This window comes from Oncorhynchus mykiss, chromosome 4, assembly GCF_057628025.1.
Source record: "Oncorhynchus mykiss isolate SJ-2025 chromosome 4, ASM5762802v1, whole genome shotgun sequence".
In the NCBI taxonomy this organism is placed as follows: domain Eukaryota; kingdom Metazoa; phylum Chordata; class Actinopteri; order Salmoniformes; family Salmonidae; genus Oncorhynchus; species Oncorhynchus mykiss.
In genome coordinates, this window is record NC_143025.1 from 27,367,261 (window position 1) to 27,376,797 (window position 9,537).

Below are 9,537 nucleotides of genomic sequence, written 5' to 3' on the forward strand. Positions count from 1 at the left end.
TTGTTCTTTTTTGAAGTATTGACCTTGGGCAAATCGATGTAGTCAGAGCTGAATTCCACAAAGCCTGGTCTCAACAGAAACTTCCTCCACCATGGAGTTGAGTTTAGTCAGATGGGTTATTTCCAGTGAAGTTGATGAGAGCATCAGTGTGTGGGTCTATATGTGGGCGTGGAGCATTAGGAGGATATCAGCATTATTTTTTATAGTGGGGTGGGGGGGGGGGTTAATTTGTAATCACACTCCATGTCCCTGCCTACTGAGATGCATCCACACTGACACGCACGCACGCACACACACACACACACACACACACACACACACACACACACACACACACACACACACACACACACATACAGAGAATCCTCTCAAGGGCACAGCTAAATTCAGACCCTTAGGTCTAGGAACATTAGCACCCCTCCTTCCATCTGTTTTTCCATCTCTGTCTCCATCCCTCTACATTCAGGAGACAAGTCCTTAGCTGTCACTACATGCACACACGCAAGCACAAGAAACAAGCAGGCACTCAAGCAAATAGACACGCACACATTCATGCACACACACAGACACACACACACACACACACACACACACACACACACACACACACACACACACACACACACACACACACACACACACACACACACACACACACACACACACACACACACACACACACACACACACACACACACACACACAGAGAGACACAGATACACAGCTAAACTGTCAGATCTTTAGCTGGTCATTATCAGATGATGTACTTAGGAGCAGCTAAACCGTCTCGACAGACCCACAGCCTCAAGACAGATGAAACTGCTGTTAAGATGTCTGTCCCATGTACTTTATGACCTTACTTCAAACACACATATACCACAAACAAACACACACGCTGCAGCCATCTCATCTGTTGAATGATGAGATGGCCCGTAGGACATATCTGCTGCTCAGTCTGGATACAGGGGGGTGTTGGGTGTTCTGTTGTGATGCAGAGAGGGCCAGGAGGGGTACGTGTTAACCCGTAAGATGACAGAGCAGGGTATAAATATGACCACTGAAAGAGAAACAGGATCAGGGGGATTCAGGTTGTGTAAGGGGTGTAAGATGTGGATGGGGTGTTTAAGGGGTGAAGGGCCCAATGGCTGGGATGGAAACAGAACAGGGGGTCCTGAAAGGGCATGTAGAGTGTGTGTGTGGGTAGGTGTGTTTACAGATGGAAGGCTGGGGTGTGTATATATGTGTGTCTGTGTGAGGGTTCTCTCTCTGTTACAGAACTGTTTTTGGCAAGCGAGTCACCGTCGCCAAGGGCAATGTTCTAGAATCTTGCTGATGTCCGCAACTGACCAATAAGAGCAGGGAGGGTGCACCCCGTAGTTTCTGGAACCCCCTGTCATCCCAAGAAATGTGTGTGTGTGTGTGTGTGTGTGTGTGTGTGTGTGTGTGTGTGTGTGTTTACGTGTGTATGTGTGTGTACGTGTGTGCATGTTGTAACCTCAGCCAAGGTCCTGTGAGTGTATCATTGTGCATGGTTGACTCAGGGGTGCGGGGGTTGGTATTTTAAACAGCCTTCAACATTCATGCATTCATTGTTGTGGAACGTCACGATCTTGCTGTAAGTTGGCCATCAGATGAAGGCTGCATCTCAATAGTCTACAGGGGCTTCCTCTCCTCATCTCATCTCCTTCAAATGCATTAGTGTTTCCCTATAGGGCAATGTTTCCCAAACTCGGTCCTGGGGACCAGAAGGGTGCACGTTTTGCTTTTTGCCATAGCACTACACAGCTGATGCAAATAATCATCTCATCATTTAGTTTTCATTATTTGAATCAGCTGTGTAGTGCTAGGGAAGGGGGGGGGGGGGGTGCACCCCTTGGGGTCCCCAGGGCCGAGTTTGGGAAACACTGCTATAGGGCTTGAAATGAAGGAGAGGAGACAAGACAATCTGTACTGTAAACATTTGAAATGCACGCAAGGAGAGCAGTCATAGAAACAGATTACTGATTTTATAGTCCCTAAAGTTTCCAAACCCAGAAGCATCTTATAGTCATGAACCAGTGTACTGGCTCAGGGGTGTGTGTGTGCGTGTGTGTGTGCGTGTGTGTGTGTTGTGCTGAGACGTCCTGTATGTGCTAAACTACAGAGCTAACTCCAACTGTGAGGACAGCATCAGATCGCAGCAGAGCCAGAGTCTTATAGCAACAAGCTCTCACAGCCTCACATCATAATTAGACGTTCATCCATGTTTCTCAAAAGTGACGTCTTCAAGGTTAAGTTTAGGCATTAACTCTGAAAATGTTCTATATCTGGATTTGAACTTGCAACCTTTAGAACCAGATGTTTACGCCCAGCCGCCATCCCCAACGCCCTAGCAAAACAAAACCGAAACCTACTTGAAGGTAACAGCGCTCATTGTTTCCCCTAGAGACCGGTTTCCACGCCATCTCCCGACGTCCTCAGACATGGATGGACGTCGAATACTGACATGTATTACGGGTGACCCACATGCTTATTGAGACTAAGGTCCACACATACACCAAGAGGCACGCACACACACAAGTCTTAAAGCTCTGTTCGGCTCTAAATCATTTATTGTGCTGGTCACAGTCTATCGATCACATGCCCCTGTTCTGCACACACACACCGGGGGGTTGCAGAGTTAGACACACACACAAACACACTAGCGCTTCGTCGCTTCACAGACCTCTGTCCCATAATGAGCTCGTCCAGACAGAGAAGACAATGCAGATATGAGAAGACACCCGGGGGAGAGCCCAGTGTGTGTGTGTGTGTGTGTGTGTGTGTGTGTGTGCGAATGAGTGTCCAGTCTGTTCTGCAGTGGGCCGGTTTCAGGCTGTCCACTGAACCATCACTATACCAGTTGGACACACACACACACACTGCTAGCGTATCTCTCACTCTCTCTCTCTGTGTATATACACTAGCAGTCAAAAGTTTGAACACACCTACTCATTCAAGGGTTTTTCTTTATTTTAACTATTTTCTACGTTCTAGAATAATAGTGAAGACATCAAACCTATGAAATAACACATATGGAATCATGTAGTAACTAAAATAGTGTTAAACAAATCTAAATATATTTTAGATTTTTGATTCTTCAAAGTAGCCACACTTTTTGTTCAAATAGCCCTTACACAGCCTGGAGTTGTGTTGGGTCGTTGTCCTGTTGGGATGGGATGGCATATCACTGCAGAGTTCTGTGGTAGCCATGCTGGTTAAGTCTGCTTTGAATTCTAAATAAATCACTGACAGTGTCACCAGCAAAGCACCCCCACACCATCACAACTCCTCCTCCATGCTTCACGGTGGGAACAACACATGGAGAGATCATCTGCTAAAACTTCTTAGGGATAGCCCCCTTTTTTTTCAATTTTCACCTAAATGTCATACCCAAATCTAACTGCCTGTAGCTCAGGCCCTGAAGCAAGGATATGCATATTCTTGCTACCATTTGAAAGGAAACACTTTGAAGTTTGTGGAAATGTGAATTGAATGTTGGAGAATATATCACAATAGATCTGGTAGAAGAAAATACAAATAAAAAAACAACCACCACCTTTGAAATGCAACAGAAAAGGTCATAGTTCTAGCCATCACTCTGGTTGTAATTCCGATAATGTATAGTATATGTATAGTATATGTGCAAAGTTTCAGATAGATAACTTGAAGTATGAGTGAACTACAAGACTTTTAGTGTGAAGTCCCCAGGTACATTTGGGCAAATCGTGAAGGAGACATTCGCATTCATATTATATTTTTCTACAAGAATATCATCAAATCTGTATACTCGGACTTGGACTTTCCAAGTATTAGTAGCCATATTATAAGTTCAACATTTGAAAAACAACTAGTTTTCATAACTTCATAAATCTGAATATCCTTATAATTTTTGTCCAAAATGAAAAGGCATGCTGTCGTACAAGGTTAGTAGCACATTTTACGACATATACATGGTTTCAAGTAAAGCCCAGCTCTTTGGTTATCTAGCTAGCTTTGTTTGACCCCGATTGGTGCTTATTTGACAAAGATACAGTGTTGTTCAAGTGATGACCGCCCGCGTCATTGGCGTGCCATGAAGGAGGTGAATTTGGGGGTGAATTTATCAAACCTATCGTGGTGAAAAAAGTGTTTTGTTGTTAGGAGCTCTTCTCAAACAATAGCATGGCATTTTTTCGCAGTAATAGCTACTATCTAGGAAATTGGATTATATTATATAATTATAGTTATATTACAGTTATATTAACAATAATTAAATAATAAGTTTACAGACAATATAAGACACTTATATGTACCGACATTTGTTGTTTCTCTAAAATCTGCGATCTTGACATAACTATTGTCCATTGCTCGTGTTCTTGCCCCAACAAGTCTCTTCTTATTATTGGTGTCCTTTAGTAGTAGAAACTCTGGGTCTTCCTTTCCTGTGGCGGTCCTCATGAGAGCCAGTTCCATAATAGCACTTGATGGTTTTTGCGACTGCAATTGAAGAACCTTTCAAAGTTATTGAAATTTTCCGTATTGACTGACCTTCATGTCAAAGTAATGATGGACTGTCTTTTCTCTGCTTATTTGAGCTGTTCTTGCCATAATATGGACTTGGTCTTTTACCAAATAGGGCCATCTTCTATATACCACCCCTACTGTAACAGCTTTCTTCTGTGGACGAAGGATCGGACCAAAGCGCAGCGTGGTTAGTGTTCATCATGTTTAATAAAGACAATAAACAGGAACATTACAAAATACAAAACAACAAATGTGGAAAAACCAAAACAGTTCTGTTTTGTGCAGACACACGAAAACAGAAGACAACCTCCCTCAAAAAACCCAACACAAAACAGGCTACCTAAATATGGTTCCCAATCAGAGACAATGACTAACACCTGCCTCTGATTGAGAACCATATCAGGCCAAACATAGAAATGGGAAAACTAGACACACAACATAGAATGCCCACTCAGCTCACATCCTGACCAACACTAAAACAAAGAAAACACAAAAGAACTATGGTCAGAACGTGACACCTACCTTGTCACAACACAACTGATTGGCTCAAACGCATTAAGAAGGAAAGAAATTCAACAAATGAACTCTTAACAAGAATCCCAAATATAAAATATATTTTGATTTGTATAATACTTCTTTGGTTACTACATGATTCCATATGTGTTATTTCATAGTTTTGATGTCTTCACTATTATTCTACAATGTAGAAAATAGTAAAAATAAAGAAAAACCCTTGAATGAGTAGGTGTGTCCAAACTTTTGACTGGTATATATATATATATATATATATATATCCACTGCCCAGTGTTAAGTCTGCTACTCTGAGAGGTTTTAATACCTCACACCTCTTCTTTATCTCTCTCCCACTATCCCTCTCTTTATCTCTCCTTCTGTGTTCATCTCTCTCTCTCCACAGCTGTGTGTGTGTGTGTGTGTGTGTGTGTGTGTGTGTGTGTGTGTGTGTGTGTGTGTGTGTGTGTGTGTGTGTGTGTGTGGGCAGTATCAGAGCTTGAGTATGAAGCACAGACAACATCTAATGCAATAAGTAAACTCTTTCTTCCAGAGTGTGAGCTCACACACACACATACACACACACATACATAGGTAGAATATCTACACGCATTTACAGTGCCTTGCGAAAGTATTCGGCCCCCTTGAACTTTGCGACCTTTTGCCACATTTCAGGCTTCAAACATAAAGATAAAAAACTGTATTTTTTTGTGAAGAATCAACAACAAGTGGGACACAATCATGAAGTGGAACGACATTTATTGTATATTTCAAACTTTTTTAACAAATCAAAAACTGAAAAATTGGGCGTGCAAAATTATTCAGCCCCTTTACTTTCAGTGCAGCAAACTTTCTCCAGAAGTTCAGTGAGGATCTCTGAATGATCCAATGTTGACCTAAATGACTAATGATGATAAATACAATCCACCTGTGTGTAATCAAGTCTCCGTATAAATGCACCTGCACTGTGATAGTCTCAGAGGTCCGTTAAAAGCGCAGAGAGCATCATGAAGAGCAAGGAACACACCAGGCAGGTCCGAGATACTGTTGTGAAGAAGTTTAAAGCCGGATTTGGATACAAAAAGATTTCCCAAGCTTTAAACATCCCAAGGAGCACTGTGCAAGCGATAATATTGAAATGGAAGGAGTATCAGACCACTGCAAATCTACCAAGACCTGGCCGTCCCTCTAAACTTTCAGCTCATACAAGGAGAAGACTGATCAGAGATGCAGCCAAGAGACCCATGATCACTCTGGATGAACTGCAGAGATCTACAGCTGAGGTGGGAGACTCTGTCCATAGGACAACAATCAGTCGTATATTGCACAAATCTGGCCTTTATGGAAGAGTGGCAAGAAGAAAGCCATTTCTTAAAGATATCCATAAAAATTGTCGTTTAAAGTTTGCCACAAGCCACCTGGGAGACACACCAAACATGTGGAAGAAGGTGCTCTGGTCAGATGAAACCAAAATTTAACTTTTTGGCAACAATGCAAAACGTTATGTTTGGCGTAAAAGCAACACAGCTCATCACCCTGAACACACCAACCCCACTGTCAAACATGGTGGTGGCAGCATCATGGTTTGGGTTTGCTTTTCTTCAGCAGGGACAGGGAAGATGGTTAAAATTGATGGGAAGATGGATGGAGCCAAATACAGGACCATTCTGGAAGAAAACCTGATGGAGTTTGCAAAAGACCTGACTGGGACGGAGATTTGTCTTCCAACAAGACAATGATCCAAAACATAAAGCAAAATCTACAATGGAATGGTTCAAAAATAAACATATCCAGGTGTTAGAATGGCCAAGTCAAAGTCCAGACCTGAATCCAATCAAGAATCTGTGGAAAGAACTGAAAACTGCTGTTCACAAATGCTCTCCATCCAACCTCACTGAGCTCGAGCTGTTTTGCAAGGAGGAATGGGAAAAAATGTCAGTCTCTCGATGTGCAAAACTGATATAGACATACCCCAAGCGCCTTACAGCTGTAATCGCAGCAAAAGGTGGCGCTACAAAGTATTAACTTAAGGGGGCTGAATAATTTTGCACGCCCAATTTTTCAGTTTTTGATTTGTTAAAAAAGTTTGAAATATCCAATAAATGTTGTTCCACTTCATGATTGTGTCCCACTTGTTGTTGATTCTTCACAAAAAAATAGAGTTTTATATCTTTATGTTTGAAGCCTGAAATGTGGCAAAAGGTCGCAAAGTTCAAGGGGGCCGAATACTTTCGCAAGGCACTGTACTCTCTCACACACCTGTGTGAAAGCAAAACATAACTTTTGCTCTGGTTTACACATACTTCTATTTTGACTCTATGTTAAGCACATACACACACATACACACATACATACACACACATACACACACATACACATACATACATACACACACATACACACACATATACACACACATACACACACATACACAAACATATACACACATGCTCACACATATACTTTACACGGCATACCAGTCTGACATGTGCTGTTGTGTGAGTACAGGAAAATATACTGTAGTTGTTCGGCAGGTATCCTTCTGGTTGCATGTCCTTGAATCGGGCCTCAGTGGAAAGCGGAGGAAGAAGCGAGAGAGAATAGGAGAGACTAGAGGAGCCACTATGAACATTCACAATGTACTGCAGCATTAAAACGGGGGAAATGAACATCCATTTACGTAAAAGTGATTTCAACTAAATGATATCATGTCATGAAATAGCACATTTGGTTTCTACAGTGCGAACCTGAGTATGGACAGGGGATAGAGGGAGGAGAGAGAGAGGATAATGGATGGTGTTATGGAGGCTGGAGACAGTTGTCTCTTCATTATGTTAAAAGTGACACACACACATACAGCAGCTTCAACTGCTAACACCTCAACGGTTCTTTGACAGGCCTACAGAAACTTCTTGTCACACTGGCAGTTTCCAACCTGAACACACACACTCTGTCCTTACCAGTAGAAACCAGTACCCACATACACGTACACACGTACACACGTACGTACACGAACATACACTACTGTAATACTGTATGACTCCACACAGGACTGTCTTTTGTCTACAGCGGTTCCGGCTATTTAAAACTGCAGTAACTTATATTAAGTCCTATTGTATCTTTGACTATTATTAAAGGATAGACTCTGATGTTTGTGGATGACGTTTTCTGTTGTTTCTTAACCCATTTAATCCCATGGGTCACAATAGTGACAACACAAAGCTTTAGTACTCTAGAGAAGTTGTACTTATAAACAAATGTGTCATATGTTATTCTTTATCGACGTGTCTAGTATCATTTAGAGAAGTTTTATATGATTTCTCAAAATGGTCGCAATACCACAATCATATTTCTGCAATGTGCACTTGTACAGACAGATTTGGCACCAGAAGTCTAACAGTCTAAAAAAAAACAACGGAGCGGCTGCGGATCCAAATTCTCTGGAACCGTCTTCCCAACAGCTAATAGTCAGAAGCTTCTGCACATGTGCTGGATTCTCTACTTTTACTCACAGTCTCTGCTCTACTCTTTTGGCTACCCTGGCAAATTTCAGTGATGAATGGAGAATGGTGGAATCAATGTCTGCTAGTATTCTAGGCCACATAACACAACTGGCAAGAGATTTTAGGAGGATTGTGCAAGTGGTCACATTTTTCTCTCATACGGCCAAAACTCAAATCAAATACGCCAAATACAACTGGTGTAGACTTTACCGGGACTTGCAGAGTTTAATAATACAAATAAAATAAGAAGAATAAAATAACAATATAAACTTTCTGTACAAAAAAAGATAAGCACGATAAAAGTCACTATATAGCACACTAGGGTTGGAACTCGTCAGATGTCGACCTTCTCCATCGGCACCATTCAACAGCGCCCTCCAGTATAGGCAAAATATGTGCTTTGATTGAAAAAAACAACACAGGTAGCCTATGCCAGGGGTTTTCAAACCTGTCCTTGGGGACCCTCAGCCATTCCAAGTATTTGAACTTTTCAAAGCTAGCACACCTGAATCAACTTGTCTACTAAGTACAAGCCCTTGGTTAGGGTTTTGTCTATAAGGGATACAGCTTTTGTCAAAATTGACTTTTCGTAGCAGGTTTAGGAGAACTTACACAGCAGTTTAAGATAATTAAAGTAACAGGTTAGGATAATTAGGTTAAGGTTAGGAAAAGGATTATGGTTAGCTAAAATAAAATAAAAATGCAACTTTTGATGTCAATTTGACAGAAGCTGTATCCCATCTAGACATGACCTTTGTTAGGTGACTCAGGTGTGCTAGTTCAGGGCTACAAAAAAATTGTGAAACGTCTGGGGGTTCCCAACCGCTGGCATACGCTACAGCTTGTTAACAACATCTGTTCTAAAATTCCCTCACAGTACATAATTCAAAACAACACTGTAGAAACAACACTGCACATAAATCAAATCAAATGTTATTGGTCACATAAACATATTTAGTAGATTTTATTATGGGTGTAGAGAAATGCTTGTGTTCCTAGC